Source organism: Pinus tabuliformis, chromosome 9, assembly GCF_031772625.1.
Source record: "Pinus tabuliformis cultivar Carrire ecotype Pingquan chromosome 9, CPIR1, whole genome shotgun sequence".
NCBI lineage: Eukaryota > Viridiplantae > Streptophyta > Pinopsida > Pinales > Pinaceae > Pinus > Pinus tabuliformis.
The window spans coordinates 544,860,652-544,874,365 of NC_142307.1; positions in this window are offsets into that span (position 1 = coordinate 544,860,652).

Sequence of the window (13,714 nt, forward strand, 5' to 3'; positions counted from 1 at the left end):
GCTCTGTGGCTTTCAAACGCCTCATCGTCTGCCAAAAATGCCTGCTTGTGGTGTGGAATGATGATTAGGAGTTGTTACAAGGGATTGGGGCCATTTTCTAGGAAATAAGGTGAAAATAAACAAAACCCATTACACAAAGGTTTTCTTGGAAAATACACTATCCGGCGCGATTCTCAGACATGGAATTCCCTTCAATCGCCCCTAAAATCCCTATCAGTTCTGCCATTAGGTGTTATATCGCATCGCATAAGTGTTTTGGGTAAAATCCCAAATACACGGGAAATATGTGAAAAACCCATTAAAATGCCTTCTATCGGACTTCAAATATTATCGCATCCACCCTAATATCGCATCAGGTCCACCTTTGGCCTCTATCGCACTCTCCACCATGGATCTACAGGATCTCCAATCCAACAGTCGATATGCAATTTTGGGTGGCTTAAGGGTACGGAGGTTACCCGCTCGAAAAGGTGGTTTTCCTCTCTCCTCCGCCAACCACGTGTCGACTAGTGTGTGGGATCGGGAGGAGCCGGCCCAATACCATTTACCGCTTGCGGCCTGCCTAAAATCCAACTTTACGAAACTCAAAATCTATGCAATCAGGCTTAGAATTCCCCTTCGGGTCCGTTTTATCGCCTTCAGGCATTTTCCTTTGTATTTTGGTTTTTAAACTGAAAAGCGTTAATACACGGAAAATCCCTTTTACCAGATTTCAAATTTTATAAATTGCGCTTATGAAATCTGTTGGGTCTGGCAATCACTGATCACTGATTTAATCCTGGTTGTCCATTCCTTTCGTGATCTGACAGCTGAGATTGCACGTCGCGATCGATATCGCATATCACGTTGCATATGGCCCAGGGGTTCTGTCCATCGCTGATACCGATTTGCCGATCTGATCATCGGTGATCGCATGTCACACAGCCCGAGTCTTGATATCACATTCGGGCCTATCTCCGATGCAATGAGTCAGAGATTGCCGATCCGCCGATATTGGTGATCGCAATATTGCATTGACCCGGGGTCCTTGCCTTAGGTTATATGCACAAGCCTACCTCCGACCCGATATGTTGGGGATCGGTAATCGGGGGTTTCTCCCCTTTCCACTTAAGTCCGCCTTTGGTCCTCCTCCGATGCAATTTCCCTTTATAAGGGGTTTTTGCCCATTTTAAGGGATTTTGCCTCTTTTTCCAAAGAACCAAGGGCACCTTCTTTCTATGATAAATTCTGCATCTTAAGTCCATTTTTTCCCATTCAAGTTGTAGTAGATTCAGAAGGAAAAGATCTCTACAATGTGGCTATTTCCAGGAACTTCCTTGGACTTTCATTTTCCTCTGTGAGGAACACTTAGACTTAGGAGTCTATCCAAAATCCATTTTGGATCACGCCTTCCCACTAAAGAACTTTTGGTCTCCAAAATACTAACATATTGATCTGAATAGTAAATGAGAGTAACAACACCCTCTTCTTTCAGCCTCCATACATTTGCCTTGCATAGTGCTTCTGAACCAGAGTCTCTGACCACTTTCCTTTCTGGATGTGCTGGTTCTCCTGGGAAGAACTATCTTCCTTCTTGCCTTCATGCAGAACTTCTGCTGAAATGGTCATAGAAGGTAGTTTGAACTTTTCTGTCTTGATCATTAATCCAAGGTGGCTCAAACAAATGTGAAGTACATCTGCTCCACAAAACTTTCATTTGTACCTGTTTGAAAAGTTTTCAACAACAACTGTTAACAACAATAGAAACATGGACAACAATTGGATGGCCTAAACTCTTGTTTCAATAAAAGAAACAGATTTCACATCTTGTGAACACCTCCATGTCTTACATCTGCATATAAATGATTGACTAGACAACAAGCCCACAAAACATGCCTTTAAACAAATGACCCTTCAAGTCAAGCATGTAGAAAAATACCATTAGGACTCTTTTTCAAAAGATGAAACGCTTCGTCATTATCTCCATTTGGAGACCAAGTTAACTTCTCCCAAGTCAACATGGCATCACATGCATGTCAAAGAAATCAACCCTACAAGTTAGTTACACATACATGTTCAAAGACAAGGAAATCATCAACATCCCTATGTTCATGCATCTCATGCTCGTGCATGAATTTCATCCTTCAACTTTCACTTAAGCACACTGTACTTTCGAAGCTGAAATGAAATATAATGTAGATGCATCAATAGACATGTAATCTTAATCGTAGAAGAACTCTACCTGTTTCTTACCAATCCCTTTCAAAGGTACTACCTTGGTCTACACATCAGCATCATCATGTGAATCATCCTGAGACACATCATCCATGGAATCTTCCTTTCCATTTCTACATCCTCTCTTTCCACTTTCTTTAGCTTTTGTGGAAGCATTGCTGGATTCAGAGTCCAACATTTTTCAGCAAGATGCCCTTGCTTATGGCAGTAAGTGCATTGCATGTGCATCCTCTTGACAGCATGATTTGCCTTGTCTAATGGACCTTTGGCTTCTTGCTTTCTTTCCTTCAAAAGTTTCCTGTATGTGGCCATTCTCTTCCAACATCTAGAAACATTATGGTTATCCAAACCACAAAAGGAACATGCAATTCTTTTCTCATATCTATGTGGAAATTTATCATGCTTTGCAAAATTAAAAGGAAGATTATTAGAACCAGATTTATACCTTTCTCTTTCACCTTTATTGCCTTCATGAGGAGGTGAATTGAATGAAGAAGTGGCTCCCTCTGGAACACCATCAATCTCATCAAGGCTGTCAGAGTCTCCCCAACTCTCTAGTTCAAGTGTGTGCCTCTGAACACCTACATCCTGCAAATGATGTTTCAAGCTATTGCATTCCTCCCGAATACAATCTTCACACTATGTAATGCAACTCCTTCTTGGAGTTGTTTCAATGGCCTTCATGGCAGCTTTGGAAATCTTTCCATAAGACTGTCCATAGCCAAGACCCAAATACTTAGGCCTTTCCTCAACCATTATTGGTTCAAAAATACCTTGTGCATGCTTTCCCAAGCCCTTTCCTTCATAGCCCATCTTGGACATAAGCTTGGAACCTATGCCTTTGGTATGCTTTTCAAAAGAACCAATATAAGCATTCTTAGAAGAATTTGAAGACAAACTAGAATGGTTTACCTCTTCTTCAAGCTGATACTAGAAGACAAATTGGAATGGTTTACCTCTTCTTCAAGCTGATACTTGACTAAGGCTTCTTGGGTAACAAAAATCCGTGTCTCCAACTCATGCATCCTTTTCAGGTTCATATTTGCAATATGAAGTTGCCTCTCCATTTCCTTTGATTTGTCAGAAAGCAAGTTCTTCTCTTCCTTCAAGGAATTCAATTTCTCTCTAAGTATGTTGTTTTTCCTTCCATCCTCATACATTTCTCTCACCATATCCATCATGGTGGAAAAGTTTTGCTTCATGTCTTCATCAAAGAGTCTTTTGATGAAGAAAGAAGGATTCAAGGACTCACTTGTAGAAGTAGTCATTATACCAATGAACAAAAGAACATCAAACAAGATTAACAAAGAGCTTATTCAAGCAACCTTAGGCAACAAACCTCTTATGTTTCAAGGATTGCTTTGAGGTCCTTTGGGATAGAAGAATGCCTTCAACCCTTCTTCCTTCTTGTCCTTCCTGGACTGAGCTATTAATAGCTTTCCCTTCACCTCTGCAAACTCAAACAATAGTCAGTCTGCAAAACAAGCATGCAATCAACCTCTGACTGTTTAAACACCTTTTAGACAAGCAATGTTTGCTCTGTCAATCAAGCATGATGATATAACCTTCTTTGAAGGTGTGGTTAATCAATCTCAAGCTCTGATACCACCTGATCTGAAAATGGGGCACTTACGCTTCTTGTCTAACTTACAAGAACCTCTCCCACTTCCAAAGCTTAAATATTCCCAAGTTTGTATGATTAACCATTGTGGTATTAAATATGTGCTTGAAAATAAGGTGTATGCTTATGGTTGTTTAAACTATTTATGTGCTTGTAAATTGATTTGCTTAAAATGATATAAAACATATAACAGTGAAACAATGTAGCAAATAACAAACACACATAAGACAACAAGTTTAATATGGAGTTCACTCAAAACTCTTGGACTACATCTCCTTAAGCTCTAGTCAACTCAACTAGGCTCTCTGGGATTATGGCAAAGTCATTTTTACAAGCTCTTGGCTCAATTCCATTGTTTTACATAGAAACAATGGGTTTAGCCATCATTTTATCCCTGGCTCTTGAAGCTATCGGCTTTCTGGCTCTCGGTTCTGGCTCTAGCTCTCAGCTCTGGCTCTAGCTCTTGGCTCTAGCTCTTGGCTGTGGCTCTGGCTCTAGCTTTGGCTTCTTTGGATCTAGCTTTGGCCTTCTGCAACTTACAACTCTCTAGATTTTCACTTGACCTCCAAGTGACTCCCTTGGCTGCTCTACGCAGTAGCTTTTTTTCGCCGTCTCTGCTCTCTTGCTTCTACCTTTGCTTGCCCTTTTTTTCAATTGAGCTCTCTAGGCTCCTTTGAGGCATTTTCCTAGCTTTTCGGCTTCCCCAGCCATTTCCCTGCGTTCAATCATTCCCCTATGGCTTTGTGGCTTCTCTGCACTGTCTGTTCAACTGGCCATCTGGCTCTATGTCTCTGTGGCTTTCAAATGCCTCATCGTCTGCCAAAAATTCCTGCTTGTGGCGTGGAATGATGATTAGGAGCTGTTACAAGGGATCGGGGCTGTTTTCCAAGCAATAAGCCGAAAATAGACAAAACCCATTACACAGAGGTTTTCTTGGAAAATACACTATCGGGCACCATTCTCGGACGTGAAATTCCCTTCAATCACCCCTAAAATCCCTATCAGGTCCGCCATTAGGCATTATATCACATCGCATAAGTGTTTTGGGTAAAATCCCAAATACACGGGAAATACGTGAAAAACCTATTAAAATGCCTTCTATCGGACTTTAAATATTATCTCATCCACCCTAATATTGCATCGGGTCCACCTTTGGCCGCTATCGCACTCTCCACCATCGATTTATGGGATCTCCGATCCAATGGCCAATATGCAATTTCGGGTGGCTTAAGGGTACAGAGGTTACCCGCCCGAAAAGGCGGTTTTCCTCTCTCCTCCGCCAGCCACCTGTCAACCAGTGAGTGGGATCGGGTGGAGCCAACCCAATACCATTTACCACTTGAGGCCTGCCCGAAATCCGCCTTTACAGAACTCAAAATCTATGCAATCAGACTTAAAATTCCCCTTCAGGTCCATTTTATCACCTTCAGGTGTTTTCCTTTGTATTTCGGTTTTTACACCGAAAAACATTAATACACAGAAAATCCCTTTTACCGAATTTCAAATTTTATAAATTATGCTTATGAAATCCATCAGGTCCGGCAATCGCTGATCGCCGATTTAATCCTGCCCGTCCATTCCTTTCGCGATCCAACGGCTGAGATTGCACGTCGTGATCACTATCGCATATCGCGTCGCATATGACCCAGGGGTTTTATCCATCGCCGATACTGATTCGCCTATTCGATCATTGGCAATCGCATGTCGCACAACCTGGGTCCCGATATCGCATTCAGTCCTATCTCCGATGCGATGAGTTGGAGATTGCTGATTCGCCGATATCGGTGATCGCAATATCGCATTGGCCTGGGGTCCTTGCCTTAGGTTATATGCACAAGCCTGCCTCCGACTCGATATGTCGGGGATCGGCAATCAGGGGTTTCTCCCCTTTCCACTTAAGTCCACCTTTGGTCCTCCTCCGATGCGATTTCCCTCTATAAGGGTTTTTTGCCCACTTTAGGGGATTTTGACTCTTTTTCCAAAGAACCAAGGGCACCTTCTTTCTGCAATAACTTTTGCATCCTAAGTCCATTTTTGCCCATTCAAGTTGCAATAGATTCATAAGGAAAAGATCTCTGCAATGGGGCTATTTCCTGGAACTTCCTTGGACTTTCATTGTCCTTTGTGAGGAACACTTAGACTTAGGAGTCTATCCAAAATCCATTTTGGATCAGGTGGCTACAAGTGTGATGAGTCAAAGGTGACAAAAAAAAATAGATTGCATGTAAATGAATGTTGTGATTTGGAACAACCAAGGAGTAGAAATTGTTTATGCTATTTCACAGTTGCGACAATCATCTTATGTGGTATCTTTATTTCAAATACCTCCCATTTAATCAATAAATGGAGGGGATATGTGTGTGAAATTTAGTGACATGAATGTTTTCCTCATTCACATAGAATATATGAAGTTAGACTTTGAATTGTATCTGTTTCAAGAAAAACATATTATGGTTTGGTCACAATCTTGTTATTCTTATAGGTTTCACAATATGGGTCATTTAGATGAACAACCTAAAATAGGAATCATTAAAACGATTTAAATTGAGCACCAAATAGAATCCTTTCTTGGAAAAGGTGGGATTTGGGGTGATTAGTTAAAATTTTCCTATTTATCATATACTGACATTAGTACCATTTGTAATTATCAAGGAAACATAGATTATTCAGAAGCAGATTTGGGGAGGAAAAAAATATAGAGTTTGATAATGTTGAATATGTGAGTTGTTTATGGAGGAAAAAATCTTCTCTTAATTGTTTGAAAGGAAGCAATGAATTGTGAGTTGAAAGAATCAAGATTTGTATATCTTCCATGGTGCTCTCAAGGAATTCATCTATATAATTTTCTTTAGTATATGAATTTTGTAGTAGTGAGATACAAATTATAAAGTTTTAGTATATTTGTGACTTGGTTCAAATATTCCATTGAAGACTAGCTTTGAGCATTTCATACACATATTTGATAAATTTATGTTTCTTATCCACACCATGAGAAGCGTAATTATCATTGGTAGGAAGAATTTAAACATCTAAGCCTCTCTTCTCAATCACAACAAAATTGAGCAGAGTACCCAACTTGGCATGCAATTTGAATGAGGCCACATAATCATGAAAATTGAGCACATTCTTAAGCCTCCTAGGTGACTTGAAAAATAGAGCACATCAATAGGCTTCATAGTTTTTAAGGACGTACAAGAGTATATTTTTCTAATGGACTCCAATCTATCCTCATAGTCTTTCTGAAGTTGTTGACAATATTCCTAAAGAACCATTAACTAAAAATGAGTTTAAACATAAGAAATCATTTACCACCAAATATTTCACATAATATAATCTCACATAATCTCATATTGTTTAACAATCCAATCAATTTTTATGGGTGATAATAATGGACAGTTAGTTGAAGGGATCCTCTTTGATAAACATGAAAACATTGCAAAGAATGAAAATGTTGCATTTTCTTTAGTACATGGTTTTCATTTGCAAGGGTTAGAGTATCGTAATGAGTTCATATAACACTGTTTTCATGTTTATGTGGTGGTTAGAATTCGAAGAGAGTAAATATAGATAATGATCCACAATTCCCATTTCAATATTTCGAGTCCAAAACAAGACCCATCAGTAGGATAATTGTTGAGAGAAAGAGTGAGAGAACCTGATATAATTACAACATGAGAAGGGGAAGAAAATAGGGTACGAATGAAAAATGAAAGAGTAAGTTAAATGAATAAATCAAAAGCTAAAATAAAGACTACAATAATACATAATATTAAAAAAATATGTAATATATACCATTAATATTAATACTAACATTAATATATATTACAATATATATTATTAATAAGTATTATTAATACTAATACTAATAAAAATATCAATACTAATATCATAACCTTGAGATTTAGCTCAATTGGTTGAGGTCCCGTTGTTAAAGCACCTTGCCACTAGGAACTCATGGGGTTAATTCTCCTTGATGCTCTCTGGGTTAGGCTCTGATTAGTTTGGTCGACGGGATGTGATCCCTTCGGGTGGATCTAGTAAAATTTTCCTCAATAAAAAAAGAATCAATATTAATATCATTAATGGCAAACTAAGAAGGTATGCATAACATCAAATCCAGGAACGTGAAATGTATCATAGAAAAAATTGATCTATCAAAACCTTATGATAGAATAAATTGGGTTTACTTTCGCATGATTTTAAATCACTTAATGTTTTAAATACCTTTCATAAATTAGGTAATGGGGTGTATTACTTACCTTTCTTTTTTAGTCTTGATCAATGGATCTGCTTCCCCTTTTTTCCACTCTCAGAGAGGCCTAAGGCAAGGTTTCCCTCTGTCCCCTCTCCTTTTCCTACTTGTAGTTGAAGGGATGAGTATAATTATTCATCCAAGTGGATATTGGTGGTCACCCACCTATTCCACTTGGACCCCCACCATTGTTTCTTTTAATTTCCTTAATTGTAGCACACCTTACTATTTTTGGTAGATTTTCAGGTCCTAAACTTCTAGAGTCGTTTTGAGGGCCTAAAAGACATTTTTTTGGGAAAACAAATAGATCAAAAAAGTGCAAGATTGGTTGACATGACTTCTTTCAGCCACCTTTTGGAGACCTTTAAAATTAGGTACTATGATAGTAAAATTGAGATCGTATGTGAAAGTTACGACCACGGGAAGTTAATGTTCTAATGAGCCCCAATGGAGCCCACAATATATTGGTGCTTCATCTCCTAGGGTTAGGTTTTTGGAATTTTGGGGTTTCCCCTTGTTTCTTAATAATAAAAGGCCTCTAAGCATCATTGTAACATAGTTCAGAAGGCATGTAGCCACCACATCTCTTCTCAAAGATACACTACCATTGCCTAAACTAGTTTATTTCCATTCAGCATGTAACAATTTTTAGTACTTTGTTATTAATGAATTAAAGTTTTGTTTTCATTGTAGCTATGTATTTATGATGATATATGTATTTCATTCCATTCATGTATGAATATAGATCAATTTTACTGGCAACCAAAAGGAGGGGGGGTCTTAGGGGTGTTGAAGTTGCATCCAATCTTTTCATCACCCATCTCCTTTTTGTGGATGACATATTAATTTTCAACAATGGTTCCAAACAGGATCTATGGAGCCTTAAGGAAGCCTTGTAGCTCTTCCGAAAATCAAAGGCATGGTCTAAATGGAAGAGAACATCTCTACGTTTCAAAGGACTATCTCCGAGGGAAGTTTGAAGAGCGCGACCTTACTTGCCCTTTGAAGCCAAGTCCATCAAGGAGAGTTTTAAATACCTGGGTTTTCATATGAAACCCAATGCATATAAGGCAGATTGGAGGTGGCTTCTAGCAAAGGTGGAGAAGCACATAAGACACTGGAGTTTCAAGTGGTTGTCAAGAGTGTGAAGATTAGTCCTGATCAAGTCAGTGATTGAAGCAATACCTATGTAACGAACTGCACTCATTTGGGTTCTGAAAGGCATTTTGTAGGCCATAAGAAGTTACGTGGGAGATTCTTATGGGAAGGTAACAAAGAAGACAAGTTTCTCCCATGGGTTTCTTGGGACAAAATTACGAGGCTAAAATCTTGGGGAGGATGGGGTCTCAAAGAACTTTCTCTGTTTGAAAAGTCACTCTCATTAAAGTCTAGCTAGAGGCATCTCTTAATCGATAACCTCTAGATAAGAGTGGTGAAGGGGAATTACATCTATGATTCGGGTCCAAATGTGACAAAGGATCCTTCCAAGAACTTTTACTTTCATGACGTGTTAAATTTCATTTTTAAAAGAACATAAATGAATACATCTACATGCTATAAAGAAGAGGAACATGACATTCATCAACACATGAAAACATAAGCCGTTGATAATAGAGTTCGACCAGGAGGGACTACATCTCCGGGCCTCGATTTCAAGATGGTGTAGGCCACTGCATTAAGTGCTATCAATAGTGATGATGTACATAAGAGGTGATGTCACTATCATACAAGGAAAATGCCCTCACGCAGGAGTGACTCCAAGAGATGTTCTACTACAGTAACTCTCAGTAAAAAAGGACTCCTATCAGTATGACATAAACTCATGCATGATGATAATGAGCATCCCACCAACATGGCATAAAAGGGATCTCAATGCAAACATACATGGCGACAACATGAGTATCCCATCAACATAAAAACATGGGGATCTCAAACAAAACATGACGAATCATGACAACAAGTACATCCCACAAATGATTCTGCATCACATCAAGTAGGAATCATGAGAAAAGTAAGAAACAAGATCCCACATCAAACATCAAATAGGGATATGTGTATCACAATGCATAGAAAAAGAAGTACATGAACACACTACATATACCTCACATCCAGGGGCCATCTGAAGAAAAGGATGTCAAACTGCTGAAGCTGGTCGTACCATCAATCTCGCAGTGTCAATTCGCATGGAAATGGTTGCTCGCACATGAATGTTGACACCTGCACCACTTAGAAAAGTGGTCAAAAAATGAAATGAGAAAATGGAAAATCTCAATGCACCATCAGATTTGTGGCATCGAATAGTGAAAAATTGACTGTCAAATTTCTGAATTATGAGAAAATGAAAATCTAGGGCTCAAGGAATCTTTTAGATTCCCCCTAGATTCCTCAAAGATTCCCTCCTCTGGGTCCTCTGTAAATCTATTGCTCAGATTAGAAAACTAACCACACCATCGGGTTTGTGTCTCTGAGAGGTGTAAGATCGACATAAAATTTGTCCAATTTGGACACTACAAAAATTTCACCCTCCTCAGAATTTTGCCCAATCATGGTTCCACCTGCAATAAATTAATTTAAAAAATTACAGTCTCAATTTTCATGCCCGCCCCTAGTTCCTCCATGCTTTGGTGCACTGACGAAATGAGGGTTTATATCAATTTTTTGGCGGATTGTTCAATAATTCAGTTTGGTGTAATGGCAACATTTGGAAATTACTTGAAGAGGGGTTAGGGGATCAAATCCTGCCCCTCCCAAATTACCCACGCAATATTTTTTTTCATAGTTTATTTGGGGGCAGGTCCATCGGTCTCGGTGGCCTGCTCCCCTTATTTCTCCGCTAGTGGTTTTCTTTGCAATGGGAGGTGGTGAGGGCAGCGGGGTTGACAGCCCACGCCCCACCCTTATGGCATCATTTAGTTAAGAGGGCTCTGGGGGTGGCGGGGTCATGGCCACCCACCCCTTAATTAATCTTTGGTGGTTGAGAAAGGGCCGGCGGGGGTCATGGCCCATCAGCCCATAATTAAATTATATTTTTATATATTGGATTTGGGGGGTTGGTGGAGTTGGTGGCACGCCACCCCAAAATTATATATATTTTTGTTTAATTTAACCATAATTAGTCATTTTTGAAAATTCGAAAAATGACCGAAGGAGACAAATTAAATAGGCCACAAATGCTCCTAGAATCTGGCCCAGGTTAGCCAGAATTCGGTGGCCGGATTTTGTCCAAATTGCAGCCTCCTTAAGCCTGCCCAGTCACCCAAGTCAACCCTGAACTTTGACTGCTCCTAACTTTCGCATACGGACTTGATTTGACAAACCGTTCACACCACCACAATCACAATGACGAGATCTTCAACATGAACCTGGTTTGAGCACAATCCAAGCACTTTTATTTTTGAGCTTCCATAAGCCCTCTTTGTCCTGTGTGTGTCTCTGGAGCCACCTGGATCAATCTATCCACTCTCTTTAGATGAATGGGTGAGGAAACAAAACAAAATTTTCCAGAAGGTGTCAACTATATGGAAAGCAACAATTGAGTCTTTTAATTTCGTGGGTGTGGGCCTAGCGTGGAATGTAGGAAATGGAGAGAGATTTTAGGTGGGCCTTGATCCCTTGGTAAGATGTTCAGAAAATTACACGTTGCCCCCTGAGCTAGTGACATTCATAAATGAGCAAGGTATATTCTATTTAAATCAGATTGTGGCTTAACGAAGATCATCATTTTGGTCCCAAGGATGGAAACATGCAAAACAACTCAATTTAAATGGAAATTTTGTAGTTCCATGGCGAGAGTACATCTCAGGTATTAGAATAACTCACATTAGAATTAAAGAGCATAAAGATGAGCTCAGATGGGTTCATTCTCCTTCTCATCTTTACTCCCCAAAATTTGGATATCACTTCCAAATTGAGATCTAGTTTCAAATTGAACAAGATTGGTGGTGGGTGAAAATTTGAAAGTTTCCCTATCCGGAAAAATCTAGACTATTTCTATGGTGTGTTATTAAGAACAAAATACCAACATGGGATATTCTTCAAAAAAGGCACAAAGAGGGCCTAGTTTGGTGCATACTTTGTAAAAATGTTAAAGAAATAGGTTCTCACCTTTTCATGACCTGTTTATTTTTTACAAACATTCTAGAGATCACAAAAAAACTTTTGGCGTGAAATATGGAATAGAGAGGACCGAATTTTGGGGAGTCTTGGAAAACTTGGTAGGATTCAACCCTTGAGGTCATGCATTGAAAAATTCTTCCACTATTAAGGAATTTAGACTTCTGTGATCCATAACATTGTTTAGATAATCTTCGGCAAAATCACATAACCAATCTTTTGTCGACGCGTTTCGAACCAACCAGTGTGGTTCATCGTCAGGACAAGTTGAAGAACCAATCTGGCTTAGCTTGATTAAATAGAGTGTGCAGAGACTCCAACGGCTATATTGCCAACGGCTAATTCTGACCTAATGATCCTAGTCAAACCACTAATAAGATTAGTGGTTTGACTAGGATCATTAGGTCAGAATTAGCCGTTGGCAATATAGCCGTTGGAGTCTCTGCACACTCTATTTAATCAAGCTAAGCCAGATTGGTTCTTCAACTTGTCCTGACGATGAACCACACTGGTTGGTTCGAAACGCGTCGACAAAAGATTGGTTATGTGATTTTGCCGAAGATTATCTAAACATTCTTCCACTATGTTGTTAGGGTGTTTGGATTTCCAGGAGAAAAACGATCTTTAGAGACTGTGCTTCATCCCCCGCTCTCATTTGCTATAAAATTGTAGCCATATATGCTCTTCTTCCCTCAAAAGATTCTATCCTAGCTCCACGAGTGGTCAATGTGGAAGAAATAAACCAAAATATTTCATGGTCCTACTTTGACAGGGCGTATGACCAGCTGGGTACATGTGGCAGATGTCTGATCTTGTTTAAAAATGAACAACATTTTTGAAATAAAAAATCTAGGCAGAGGAACAAACAATTTTGTTGAAATGCTTTCACTTAAACTTATTTGATGTTGGGAAAGAGAATTTGGATGTCTCTCTCTTCAAGTTTTTAAAGACTCGCTCAATGTTATAAATTGGTTCAATGTTGTCCAAAAGTGTCAAAATTATAATATGCTACATATCTTAGAAGAACGACATTATTTAAAACTTTATTTTGATTTTATACCTTGCTGCCATACATATAGGGAGTGGAATACACTAAACAATTTTATATATAATCATGGTGAGAACTGCTTTTTGATTTATGGGTTGGATGTGTTTCTTATAACAAGTCCAATTTTTTAGCTAGGAGGAATGACCTGTTACAGAGTGTTAGTGAACCCAACGTTTTGGACTACCAAGTGAGTCCATCATCAGGGGATGCGTCAATAGATATTCTTCAGATCTTGATGATGTATCCAGGAGCTAGATTTAGGTTTTATATATATAGGAAATTGAAGAAAAGATGTTAAAAAAAAAATTGGCTAGATTTTCATTTATTTCATTAATTAATTAATTAATTATTATTCCTTATTTAATTTATTTATTATGATTTTTTTTTAATTAACTAATTAATAGGTTTATAACTTAATTGATTTCATTATTTACTTACTATGTTTATTAATTTTATTTAAAATATA